The following is a 13229-nucleotide window of genomic DNA, read 5'->3' as shown; positions in this document are numbered from 1 at the left end:
TTTTATTGTTTCCCTAATGTATTAGCTTATGGACTGGAGCCATGGAAAACCGTGCCGTGAAAAGTGCTCCTTTCCCTAAGAGAGTCTCCAGGGCATAACAACGGCTCTGGAGCTGGGGGAGAGCCAAAATGCTTTCACCACCAAAGCTGGCATCGCCCGGGGACTGTGTGCATGGCACAGCACCATGCTGGCAGCACCTGGCACTGGAGGACGACGTGCCCATGCAGCCCTGGCCTCCGACCGCACAGAGCTGCTGCTCTGCCTTGTGTATAAGTCAAAACCTGTACACCGCTTGTTACAGAGATGCTCGCTATTTTAACAGGCTGAAGTGGGAGAAGGGAAAGAGCTGCCAGCTCCCAGCTGGACTGTGCTGCGGGAGCTAATGCAGGATTAGCCCAGCAGCGTGTCTTTACAAATCGTTGGTTCCCAGAGTACACAAAGAGAAGCTCTGAGCGCCTCGGCGCAGAGGCAAAGACAATTACTTTGGGAAAATGACTGTGTTTTTCAGCAGGGTATACACAGATGGGACCCTGAGCACAGCCCTCCCACTGCCGCTGCTGGCTGAGCCCCACACTTGTCCATCCCAAAGCAGAGAGGGTTTGCAGAGCGGAGCTGCTCCAGATCCCTGCTGGCATGACCTGGAGCAAGGAAGCTTGTCCAGGAGAGGGGAGGCTGATGGGGATGGCTGCTCTGCTCAGCACAGCCTCTCTTCAAGGTGTCAGCCAACTCACAGGCTTGGGATGGGTTGAGAACCTGCAGAGTGCCCATAGAGGCCCCAGTGTGCACTGACCAAGGACACAATACAACCCTTCATCCCTCCCAGTGCAGCATTTCACCCTTCTACAGAGAGGGAAGGAAACCCAGGTCTGCCCCAACTGCATGGACTCATGCTGGTGCTGCCCATCCCCATGCCCTGAGCTGACTGCTGTCACCACATCCCACTGCCACCACATCCCACCATCACCACATCCCATTGCCACATCCCATTGCCACCGTACCCCCCTGCCAATCCCATGTTGGCCGACACTGGAGGCTGCAACACACACCAGCAATGCAGTACCAAACACCAACCCATCCCACTCCCCACACTCTCAGCTGCCCATTAGCACAGGGACGTGTTGGATACCCTCCCCATGCCCTTCCATCAGCTGTCCCCCATTACCAACCGCACACTGAGTGCACAACCACTGCTGAGAGATGAACATGCTCTGGGCTGCAGAGGGCAAGGGGTGAGGATTGCTGCCCACAGGGCCAGGGCTGCCCCTATGCTGAGCTGGAAGCGCTCACTACTTATTTCACAGCAACTTCCGACATTGCAGAAATTGTTTTCACTTTGGCTTGGAATGAAGACAAATATTTCAGAAATTTCCTGGATAACATAAAGTTTAAAATATCCTCGGAACTAAAATAGAACGGATGGGCTATCTTCAGCACTTGGGTTATGTCACGTTGTGCCAGCTCACGGTACGCTGCTGCAGGGTCACGGTTGGCGTACCGATATAAACAAAAACACAAAGGATGCCAATGAAGAGAGAGGAGAAATGAAACGCCGAAACGAGAAATTCTCTACAACCATTTTTTCGTCTTGTTTTGTTTTTCTTTTTCTTCTGCCTTGTGCAAATTAATTCTCCGTGGGGAAGAGCTGGGGATTTTCTCAAAGAGCACGATCTGGTCTGGAGGAGGAGGAGGAAGAGGATCGCCCCCAGAGCGCTCCCAGCAGCACAGAACAGAGCGGGGCTGCTTGCGGGCCACCCCCGGTGCCCTTCCTGCCCCCTCCTCCCTCCACCTCTTATCTTGTTTATGGAAAGCCAAAGTGAGCCCCGCTCCGTGCTGTCGGCCAGCAGAGATAAAGCCAAGATGGATCAGCCCAGCGCCGAGGTTCACCGCAGAGAGCAGCACCGCAGAGCGAATGGGGCACCCCGTGCCCATACAGAGGGGTCGGGTTGGCTCTTACCTGGGGTTGGCTTCTGCTGTCCCCGTGCATCTCCCACCCGGACGGCCGCTCAGGGCTGGCACTGTTGTCCCACACCAGGGCTTTGCAGCAAGCTGACCGCCGGGCGCCCGCTGGCACCCATTCCCTGTCCCGTGCTTCTCCAGAAAGGCTCTGCTGGGAAGCAGCGCCGAACCTCATGTCTCCGGCTCTGTATCCACCCCTTCCCACCCTCTTGGGGTTCGGTCCTGCCAGTTCCACTTGTGGGCTGTCCTCACCACTTTGGGCCTTTCTACCGCTCCCCTTCTTGTGGCTCTGGATGTCACCACAGACACGCTTTTATGAGAGTGGGCTTGTGCAAGGCTTGTATAAAGTGTTCTCAGAAATACGAGGTCCTGTCATTTGTAAAACTAATAAAAACGTCCAATAATTTTTACAAGGGAAAAATGAGTCATTGGATGGCACATTTCTCATTACTGGCATTTTACAATTAAAATGAGTATCTATTGAATCAATCCAAAGCTCTTATTGTTAGCAGACACTAATAACTTCCTGAGCTATTGAAGATACTTCTTTTTTTCTGAAGAAACATGACCCCTGACCATTGCATTTCTCGTCGAGAGTGGTATCCAGCTGAGACCAGCTCTGCTCAGCTCCTGCTGGAGTGGTTTCAAACACATCCTGATGAGACTGGTGGCTATAACTGGGTGGGAAATTGTTTTTGAGCCCTCAAAAATGTTCAAGATTTCAAAATTTTTCCCGTTCCACATGGGGATGAATCCAGAATTGTTCAACTTTTTCTTTTTCTTTTTTTATTCTTTTTCTTTAATTTTAATTTAAAAAAAAAAAAAAAAAAAGTTAAAAAAATAATAATAATAAATAAATCATGGAAACCATCTCCGGAATAGCCAATAGCCATCGGTCACATTGAGCAGAGCAGAGAGGGGATCCCGCCTGCCGTGCTGGTGGCTGAGCTGGCACAGCCACTTCTCCTCCCTCCCAGCATGGGACGCCCATCCCAGACCTCCCCACCTTCTCTGGTGACAGATGAATCCAGGACAACTTTCCCGAGCCACCGCAGCACCCGGTGCATCCCTCAGGCAGCCACCAGCAGAGCCATCGCCACCTTCTGCCTCAGGAGGATGGGCATTTCAGCAACTGCTCCCTCTTTCAGAACCCACTAGAAGCTTCATGAGAGCTTAGAGATGGCTGATGTTCAATAGAAGTTATGCCCATCCATGGTTGGCTCTGAAATAAGCCACCCTTCGCCTTGGGATGGATCCTGGCAACCCAACCAGCTTCTGCTTTAGGTGCTGCGCAGCCACAGTGGGTCTCAGAGCCCTCCTACATGAGTACGCGTGTTGGGGAGAGGTCATGTGTGCTGAAGGCAAAAGGCTGCTAACAAGCAATGAAACAGGGGCTACTGATGGAAGAACTCAACAAAACCAGCCCTGCAGCAGCACGAGGCTGCAGCCACAGCTCTTTGCCTCTCCATGAGGTTGTTCTGAAAGTCAACTGGAGGGCAGGGATCGTCTCTGAAAGCTGCTCCAAATGACACAGTATTACTCAATGCAAAGCCTGGCTAATTTCTACAGCGCTGCTCCCCCAGGATGCTTGCTCCCAGCAACCAGCACGGCTCCATGAAATGGAAATACAGGGCAGAGAGGAAGGTCCCACAGATCAGTCTGATGGGACACAGGGTGCGGATGTGGCTGAAGGCACTTGGGCTTTGGGTGACCTGATGCTTCTTTCCATGTTTGTGCTAGCACGTGTTTAGAGCCCTGAACTCCTGGGCTTTTTGGGGTGTGCTCTTTTCCCACATGCAGCTACCTGCATGTCCCCAGGGCAGAGAAGCCTTTTCACTAACACAACACCAGAAAAGAGAAGCCAAATTCTGCCCACGTGCATCAAGAATACAATGAGTGTCTGCACAAGGTTGGACATCTTTCCTCCAAAGTCCCGGTGGAGCCTGGGCGGCCAGGCTGCTGTCACTGGTGAGGAAGTTCAGTCCCTATTCATATAATCAAGCACGTGTAAAGCTGATGAAAAACTACCATGAAATCCCATTGCACAGCAGTAACAATGAGCAAGTGCTGGCTTCCAACACTGAGCGCCCTGCCAAGGAGCAGGCAAGCACCGATCCTGCTGGGTTGCAAGGTCCAGATGCTGCTGCTGCTGTCACAGCTCCTCTTTGAGCAGGTCTGCATGAGACTGGTCCCAACTCAGCCATCTCTCCCTGCCTGCTTAAGCCCTTTGCCAAAAATGAATGCCCAAAGACTTGATGGACACTTGGTCCCTGCTAGAAAAGTCCTTATCCACAATGAGCAGTGGGCTGGCACAGGCACTGCGTGTTTGCTGGCTGACAAGGGAGATGCTGGGCTCTGCTCCTCGTGCACCACATGCTCCTCTCAGGCTTAGTTCCCCCAGTTTCTCTTCGGAGGAGACAATCCTCTTGGGAAAACACCCTGGGAACAGGGATGCAGGGCCCAGATGCTGGAGACAAGCAGATGAAGTTGTTTTCCATTCTTTTATTGTGCAATGGCTGCAGAGCTGGAGACACTTTTCCTTTGCTACTGAATGTGGGGGCTGGGATGACAATACACATTGTCATTTATAAGCCCTCCATATCCCTCCTGGGAGCTACGTGCGTAAATCTTATATTTGCTTTAGCATCCTTTTGCTCACTTGCATTTTGTATCAGCCCCTGACTGTGCTGTCTATATGTAGGACACATGTCTCCAAACACCCACTCCCAGGAGCACTGTGTCTGTGCTGCTGCCATACCCTTCTCCTCCCGCTGGATGGGAATGGCTCTTCCTGGAAGCAGCAATAAGCTGCTTACCAAACCCAACCCAACCACCATCACGGTGCTGCCAGGTGCCCCAGCAAAGTGCAGAGGACATGGCCAAGAGCCTGCAAGAATTGATGAGCCCTTCCCTTCGTGCTTTGCATTTCCCATTCAAACCTTTATGGGATTTCCCCATCATTCAGAGTTAGGAATGTGCTCCCCCAGCCACCGGTACCACCAGGCTGGCCATGGGGACGGCTTCCAGGTGCCATCACAGCTCCTGACCCTACAGGGCTGCCTTGTGCCTGGCCCCTCAGCCTTTGGTGTCCCCGCCGTGGGGACTCATCGGCTGATGCCGCAGGATTTCCTCGCCCCGCCAGGGCTGCACAATAGCGGGGACAGGCTGCTCTGCAGACACCCTAATCCCTGGGTGATTGTGCCGTGCTTCGGGGGGGGAACAGCGTCTGAATGATGCTTTGCAAGGTTAGCAGGAACGTTAATCCGTACAGGAGGAAAAGGTGACAATTATTGAATGCTGTGGCTGGGAGCTTTTGTGCTGCCCTTGGGATGATGGGCTCATCCTGGGCAATGGTTTGAGGCACTGCTGAGGACCGGAGCTGCATAGGGCTACCTGGGCACTGCCTGGGTGTGGGTGTAGGGTGGGAGTAGGGATAGCATCTGTGCCCTGAGCAGTGCTGCCAGATGTCTGAGCAGCCTGGCTCTGCTTCTGCTCTATCCCTTTGAATTTCTGTCCGAGGAAGGGAGTTTCTACCACCATCCAATGAAAGCACAAACATGCACACGGCCAGCGCACACGCGGATGGCTCTGGAGAGCAGCAGAGTTTCTTATTGTCTGCATTCAACTTCCAGAAAATTGGGTGTCTCTTACAATTCAGAGCTTCTCCAGGAGAAGTTCAGCTGATGAGTTCCTGCTCTCTGGCCATACGCAGCTTTAGCAGGGACAGCATAGCAGGCGCATTTCTCATCCAAGGGAAGGGCAGGGTAGGATTGCACTGAGAGCAGCATGCCCTGCAACCTGCTCCGTGCTGCAAGTGCCGGCGTGTTGTCCCCACCTGACCCTGGGTATGACCCTGCTGTGCACGGATAGCCAACAGCATCCCGAGCACTGGGTCTGGTGGCAGCAGGGAGACATGAGTGGCCGGAGCAGGGGACAGAGCAGACACAGGGCAGTGGATGTAAGTGATGCTGTGTGGCTCATCTGGCTGCGTGCATGTGTGCGCTCTCCTATGTGCGTGTCTGAAGCGTTGAGGCTCCATGGATTTCAGGCACCGCAGGCAGAAAGTACAAATCTGCATTTGATTAAAAGAGGCCTTTGTAATATAACCTATATGAGACTGCACTTAACACCCATCATCCTGAGGAAAGCCCAGGCACTCCTCCAGCCCAATGGGCTGCGTGCCTCCAGGGCAGATCTCCCAGGGACATGAGACTGCCGGGGCAGGAACTTGGACTGAGTTTCTGTGTGGATTCTTCCCCCTTCGAGAGAGGCACAATGGGGCTTTGCATGAGTGATACAAACATGCCAGTTGTACTTAAGGTTGACAAATAATGTAAACCACACAATCTGGTTTGAGGGAAACGACTTCACCACAATTTATTTTAGTGCTTTAAACATCACGCCAAACTCTGTAGTGAATTGCTAAATTAATGCCGGGCTGCCATCTAAATAGACATCTTCAGATCACAAGCATGTTATAGGGGGAACAGTTTCCTTTGAAATGGTTCCCACAGCTTAAAGGCTGTGCAGAGAAAAAATGTGCCCAGGATTCAATTGCTGCCAACATGTGGTGGCCACATTTCTCGGCTGCTATTGGCCAAGATGCTCTGCGAGGCTGAGGAAGCATCATTTGAGGTGGACTGATGAACCGGTGATTGTGGAGAGGCAGGGAATGCCATGGACAGATCCCTCCAAGGAGAAAGACGGAGCAGAAGGGCACTCACTCCCAAGTTCTTGGTTTGGAGGAGGTGTGATCTGCCCCAAACCCCACTTTGCGCTTTCTAGGCTGCTCACGGTGAAGCAGAGAGGCTGGCAAAAGCACGATGGATGTTTATTCTACTCTTGATTTTCCATCAGCTTCTTGGGTGATGTAATCAGCATTTCTGTGTTAACTCTGCTCTCCTGGTGGCAAGAGATCAATGGCAATTTCCACCCGCTTGCAATGGTGTCCCAGATCTCATAAAAGAAAAGCTCATCAGGTTTATTGGGCAGCCAGGCTGGCTAAGGAAGGGGCAGACTCACCACTGCTGCCAGGAACTAGAAGTCGTTTTGACACCTTTCTCATCCCAAAGTCCATGACTGCAGCAGTGGGGGGTAAAGAGAATAGGGGTGAGCCTATCCCTCAGCAGGCTGGAGCAGCTGGGGAGTGGAGCTGGGTGTGGGATGAAGGATGTATTGAAGAAGATGTCCTCATTCTCATCTTCATCCTCATCCTCATCCATCCTCATCAGCTGTTCCTTGGATGGATCCAGCTGCTGGGTGCTGCAGAACTAGTGAGAACAAATCCACAGCCCAGAGCTCACCCCAGCACTCTATTTGAGGCAATAGGCCCAGGAGAGCTGCCCCCTGTAGCCCTGGAGTAGGGAGATCGAGGGCAGGCTGCTAGCAAGCACCCCATAGACAAAGGATGAGAAGACAAAGGAAAGGGAAGGGAGCTGTCACTTGGCCACTGTTCCCACCCAGGCAACTTGCTTTTTGTTTCCCCATCACCAACCCGAAATCCATCTTCCATGCTTTCGTGGCTCGGTCGTTCTTTCCCCTTATGGTTTCCTTCAGCTGAGCTGGAGAAAGAATAAAGAAATGTCTCTCAGGGCCCCAGCCTCTTACAAGGCTCATAAATATGTCTCTGCTTAAAAACTCAAGGATTAATTAACTCATGAGTATCTCCCATCCAAAGCTCTGGGAAAGAGCACCCTCCTGTGCAGGATGCAGCCCTTCTGTGGGAGCAGGATGGGGATGGGGATGGGCACGTGGGTCCCCAGCTCCCTACTGACACTGCTACCACTGAGCCCCCATCCCCACAGCCGCTGTGGGGCCGCGCTGCCTTTACTGTGTTTTCAATTAAGAGCAATTAGACAATACCCACACTTGGTGGTCCGTCGTAAATTTTGTGGCTGACGGTGCCATGGGGAAGCTTTGAAGCCGGGGCCGGTGGCTCTGGGCACATCTCAAGGCTGGGTCTATGAGAAGTGCCAGCTACCTTCCTCCTGTGTGAGCCCAATGGGTGCCCATAACGCAGCGCTGCCATTGAGTCCCGTGCCAAGGGAAATGCGCCGCATTCCTGGGTGCTCCTCCCAAGAGGTGCAGGGGTGTAATGCTTGATGCCTGCACAGCACCTGGCCTGCATCCATCTGCCCTGGGGTCCCCACTGGTCCCTGTTCCACACCCTGGCGTGGCCATGTCTTTGCAGCCCCTGGGCAGGGAGGGTATCCACTGCAGTCGTTTGGTCCTTGGCACAGCGTGACAGCCCAGCAATCGCCGGTCCCTGAAGAGCCAGAGCTGCCAGGAGCCACTCCTTCCTCAGTGGGTCTGAGCAGATCTGGTACGAAACAAACAACTTTTGCAACATTTTTCTTTTCTTTTATTTTTTTTCCCCATCATTACACTTTAAAAAAGTGAATAAATTAAAGCCATTCCACTGCCACTTCGCTATGTCAAGTGTAACCTGAGCGCCGCTGGCACGGATGCAGCACGTGCTCTCCTAGAGGCTTGTAGCACTCAGAAGCAGGGCAGGGACAGTCCCTGCCGTGCTACCCTTGTGTCTGTCACCTGCACTCCTGCTGACCTTTGTCTGAGGCATCCAGGGCTAGAAGGGCACGAGGAGCTGAAGCACAAAGGGATGGGGGAGTGTCCCAGGGCTGGCACAGGGCTGTTCTTCATCTGGCCTCCTGCAGAGCCAGGCACAGGGCTGGAAGCATCTCACCTGCCATGCTCACACCTATCTGCTGCAGGCAGAGCCAGGCTCTCATACAGCTCCAGGGTGATGCACTCCAAATCCTATTGGAAACACAAAGCAGAGAGAGGACCGCCCGAGCTGGGAGCACCACCAGATGCCTGCGTTTTGTCCTCTGCACGAAGGATGCTGTCTGCACCAGGGACAGACCCTGATGCTTTTGGCATCGCACTCAAAGCGCCCACTGATGTCATACGAAGTGCAGCTTGGCCTTGGGTGCGAAGGGCCCTGCGTGGCTTCCAGTTGGCTTCCTCACTGCTTCCCTCTCTGCTCGGGGACATGATTAATTTGCTCCATCGGAGGGGTAGCTTTCAGCTGAGAAGCAGAGATCTTCTGGTTTACCAGTCGGTGAAAGTGGCTTCCGAAGTGCAGGCCTCCCCTTCTGCTCACAATCTGATTAGGGCAGAGCAGCAGCAGCCCTGGGGTTGCTGCCGTCACATCACCGCCTGCTTTCATCCCAGCACCAAAATATGTGAGCGTGGCAGCAAGCCTGGCCTCCATGCAGGTCTATCGTGGAGCAGTTGCCACGAGCAGCAAAAAAAGAATAGGAGCTCATAGTGTAGGAGCTGCTGCTGAGAAAGTGCTGCAGAAATCCAGCTGTGCTTTCATCTGGATGTTCAGTGTTGGGCACTGGGCAGAAGGCAACGGGGCAGCCCAGGGGGAGAGCAGCACGTGGGGCTTCTCTCTGAGCAGGAGAAGAGGAAACATTTCAACAAACCATTTTTACCAGAAAACATGCAAGTCACTTTTTTCAATAACAACATCCAAATGAAAACAATGTGAGCTTCAAAGTCTGTCCTCGAGATTCTTTGTGGTCAGGGGGGGTTTTCTGAAGGGAGGACTCTTTCTGAGCTCAGAGAACGAATCCAGACCCCCCTCTCCCCTTCCCTGAGGTGCCCGCAGTGCCAGCACTGCTCAGTGCTGAGGATGCTGTGCTGCTGGGGGCTCTGCTGCCACACTGATCTGCTGTTTGGTGGCTGCCCCTCTCCCAGCATTTACCATGAACAGAGGCAGGAGCTCCGAGCAGCAGCGTGGCAACTGCTGTGGTTGCTCTAAAAAACGGTCTCCTGTTACCGAAATGTAAATGTTGATGTTTTAGGAGAGGAGATGCTGATGAAAATGGAGCTGGCCCTGTTTGTTTGTTAAAGCAGCTATTTTAAACAAGTTCTGTTCACACAGCTTGCAATTCGGAAGGAAGTTTTTCCAGCCATAATATCCTAGCTCAGCGCTGGGCAGACAATGGTTCAGCAGTTGCCCTGGATTAGCTCAGTGAAGTCACCCCGCGGAGCCCAGGGAAGGGCTTCTGGGAAGCGGCGGGGTTTAATTCAGCGCCGCGGGGCAGGCGGGCGGAGGGGGGGGGGGGTTATGGTTAGGGTTAGTGGGGGGGGGGGAGGGTTGGGATGTCCTGCAGAGCTGGACACCTCACAGCCCTGAGTCTCAGGTCAGCCCACAGCACGTCCCTATCGTGGTTTTTTTCCCCAGGAATAATGTTTACCTTTAAATGTTACCTATTTATTTATCTTTGCAAATGCAAAACATTCTTTTTCCTTAAAATGCTGCCCCGAACAGTGAACCTGGGGCATGTCCATATCCTTACCAGCAGCACCAAGCAGTGCCATTGCTCTTTAACAGCACTGTGTTCACCAACAGAGCTGGAATGATGTGAAAAAGCTCCTCCTGGAGTTGGGAAGGCAGCACGGTGTCTTTCAGGGCTGTGTCCTGTGCTTTGAGCCAGGGCAAGCATTGCACCATGCATCCTGCCCTGTGCCATCCCCCATGCTATGCATCCCACCTGGTGCCATGCCCCATGCCGTGCTCCCCACCCTGCACTGTGGCTGCCGGGTACTGAAGCCCTGGCATCACATCTGCTGCTCCCTGATGTGTTTACTTGGAGAAGCAGACGGGGCTCTTGGAGGGTGGTGGAGGCGGCAACACCAATTCCTTTATTCATTACAGTCTCATATACAAATAAAATCTTTACAAGCTTGCCTCGAGCTTTTAAAAATGCCGTTTAGGACGTGTCATTTGTATTGTCTGCCTTCTGCTCCCTTGCACCACGGCTGATCTCAGCAGCAGTAAAATCCCTCTTCCACGTAAAAAACCAAATGAGTTTATTTTATTTGCAGGGCAGGGCGAGGGGAGCACTCAGCGAGCTGCTCCCGTTGCACCCCATGGCTCAGGGCTGCAGAGAGCACCCTGCATATCCCCATCGTGCAACATCCCATATGATTGCACTGGGGGAGCAGCTGTGGGGATGGCAGAGACATCAGAAGGAGATGCAGAAGGTTGCAGTGAGGAAATGCCCTCCCTATCTCCAGCTGCTCCATGGGTGCCAAGGTGTGAAGGCTCTGACTCCAGAGGTGCACATGGAAACGCCCCATGAAGGGGAATGAATTGCAGGAGCACTGGTCTGTAGCACGAGGAGTTCTTTTGTTAAGGGCTGAGATGAAGCTTTCCGTTTCTTCCCCCTCTTAGTGAATCTTATTGTGATTAAATTAAAGGAATTCTCGTTAAAACGTTAATATCCTTCTAAGACTGTTAGTTGTTTTTCTCAGTTCTCTCTGGTCTCCCTTCAGAGCTTTTGCTGCCTTTTCCTAACGTTTTCCAGCTTTTCCTCCCTTTTCTCGCTGCCCTCCCCCCTTTTTCCGACACTCACTGGAAAGTTACAGCCGTGGCTGCCTGGTGGCTGCAGGCTGTGAGTCACACGAGGATCCCCATCACAGCTCGTAAACAGGAGAAGCACTCTGCTGCCCTGGGCATGGGGCTGTGAGCTGCTGCCCCTGGTCTTCCCTGGGGACTTCTTGGGGAGCTCAGTGTGCCTTGGTGCCTGGCAAGGGGATGGGTTGGCAATGGGATGGGTTGGGTTGGCAATGGGGTGGGATGGGATGGGATGGGATGGGATGGGGATGAGAACAGGTAAAGATGGAGACAGGGATGGAGATGGGGATGGAGTTGGGAACGGGGTTTGGATGGATGGAAGGGGAAGGGAATGGTGTTGGGATGGGAATGAGGATGGGGATGGGTAAAGAGTTGGGGATGGGGATGGAGATGGAGACAGGAATGGAGATGGGGTGGGGATGGAGATGGGGGCAGCTTTCAGAGACTGGACAGCAGTGTCTACAGACTCTCTAAAAGCGTAATGAAAAGACCAGGAATGATATTTATTTTTTCCACAGCAAAGGAAAAATATGATTATTTGTGGGCAGTTTCCATTCAGGAGCATCCAGCACAAATGCATTGTTCCTCTTTGAATTCCTAAGCATATGGCATTTTGTGCTGTTACAGTTTAATATTCTTTTCATTACTGATATCTAATACAGACAAGTCTTGAGGGTTACACAAAACATATGCGAACCTAATTTGTTTTTACTGTGCCACATGTTTTTACTCCCTGCATCATTCAATTAGCTTCTTCTTCTTTTTTTTTTCCTTTCCTTCTCAATCATGTGATCAGCAAAAACTTAATGCTATTTTTAAGCCTGGTAAGAAAGTGAAAAACACATTTACTGTGACTGCAAAGTAAGAGAAGTGGAGATTTCCCCTCCGCAAAAATAAATGTCACAGCACGAGAACAAAACCTGCTGCTGCTGCTGTGAAAACTGCATTTCTTTAGCAATGCAGCTTTTCAAAACGCTGCCCAGCTTTTAGGATAAATCCCTGAGAGTTCTGGGCTTGAGATAATGAATCTGATTGATGGAGATGAGAACGGACCTTGCAAATAGAGATAAGTGGCCAGCAAATGCCACCTTCCCATGTGTCGTGGGGAAGTTGCCATCTTCCTGCACCTCTTCATCCCTTGGCTCTTTTCCCACCTCTCTGACATCTCATCCAAGAGAACAACATGATTTCATTGGCTACGTCATCCTTAATGATTTTTCTCTTCTCTGGTGTAGTCACGGGATCAGTATTTGTATGGAGATGCAAAAGGCACGGTTAGCCAAAAAGTGTGGTTAGCTGCGGCGCTTTGCTCTCTGCTGGACAAACAGGCTCCATCATCTGCTTGAGTTGGGCCTGAGTTTGTTGGGGAATCTGGGAGACTGGAAATAAGGAGAACTGGGGAACAGGAAGAGTTTGGGATGCTGTGTGCAGGGCTGATGTCGGAAGAAAAGTTATGATAAACCAGAACTGAACCACAACCAGATGGAGATGTGGATGGATCAGAACCCAAACTCTCTGCTCTTTGGTTCTTGGAGATCAGCAGGGAAAGGGAGGCTGTTTCCCACCTACCTGGTGCCATTGGGATGCCTGTGGCCATTAGAGCCCCCCTGCAAACCAGGGTGTGTTCTCCCTGTGCAGCAGTGACCCAATACCAGTGGGTGCCCAATGGCCAGGGGGACCTGAGCCTCAGCAGCTCACCATGCCAGAGAGCTTCAGACAGCCCCACATGCAGGAAATCCTGGTGCTGCCACATGCTGCATGCTCCGTTCACACACATGTGCCTTATTAGCAGTGTCAGAAGCCTCCAGCTTGTGGGTGACTGCTAACCACAACCGCCAGCGTGAACCTCCTGCTTGGGGGTCATTCACAACAGCCCACAGAA

Source organism: Excalfactoria chinensis, chromosome 22 (genome assembly GCF_039878825.1).
Source record: "Excalfactoria chinensis isolate bCotChi1 chromosome 22, bCotChi1.hap2, whole genome shotgun sequence".
Lineage (NCBI taxonomy): Eukaryota > Metazoa > Chordata > Aves > Galliformes > Phasianidae > Excalfactoria > Excalfactoria chinensis.
Note: the sequence above shows the minus strand (reverse complement) of the source record.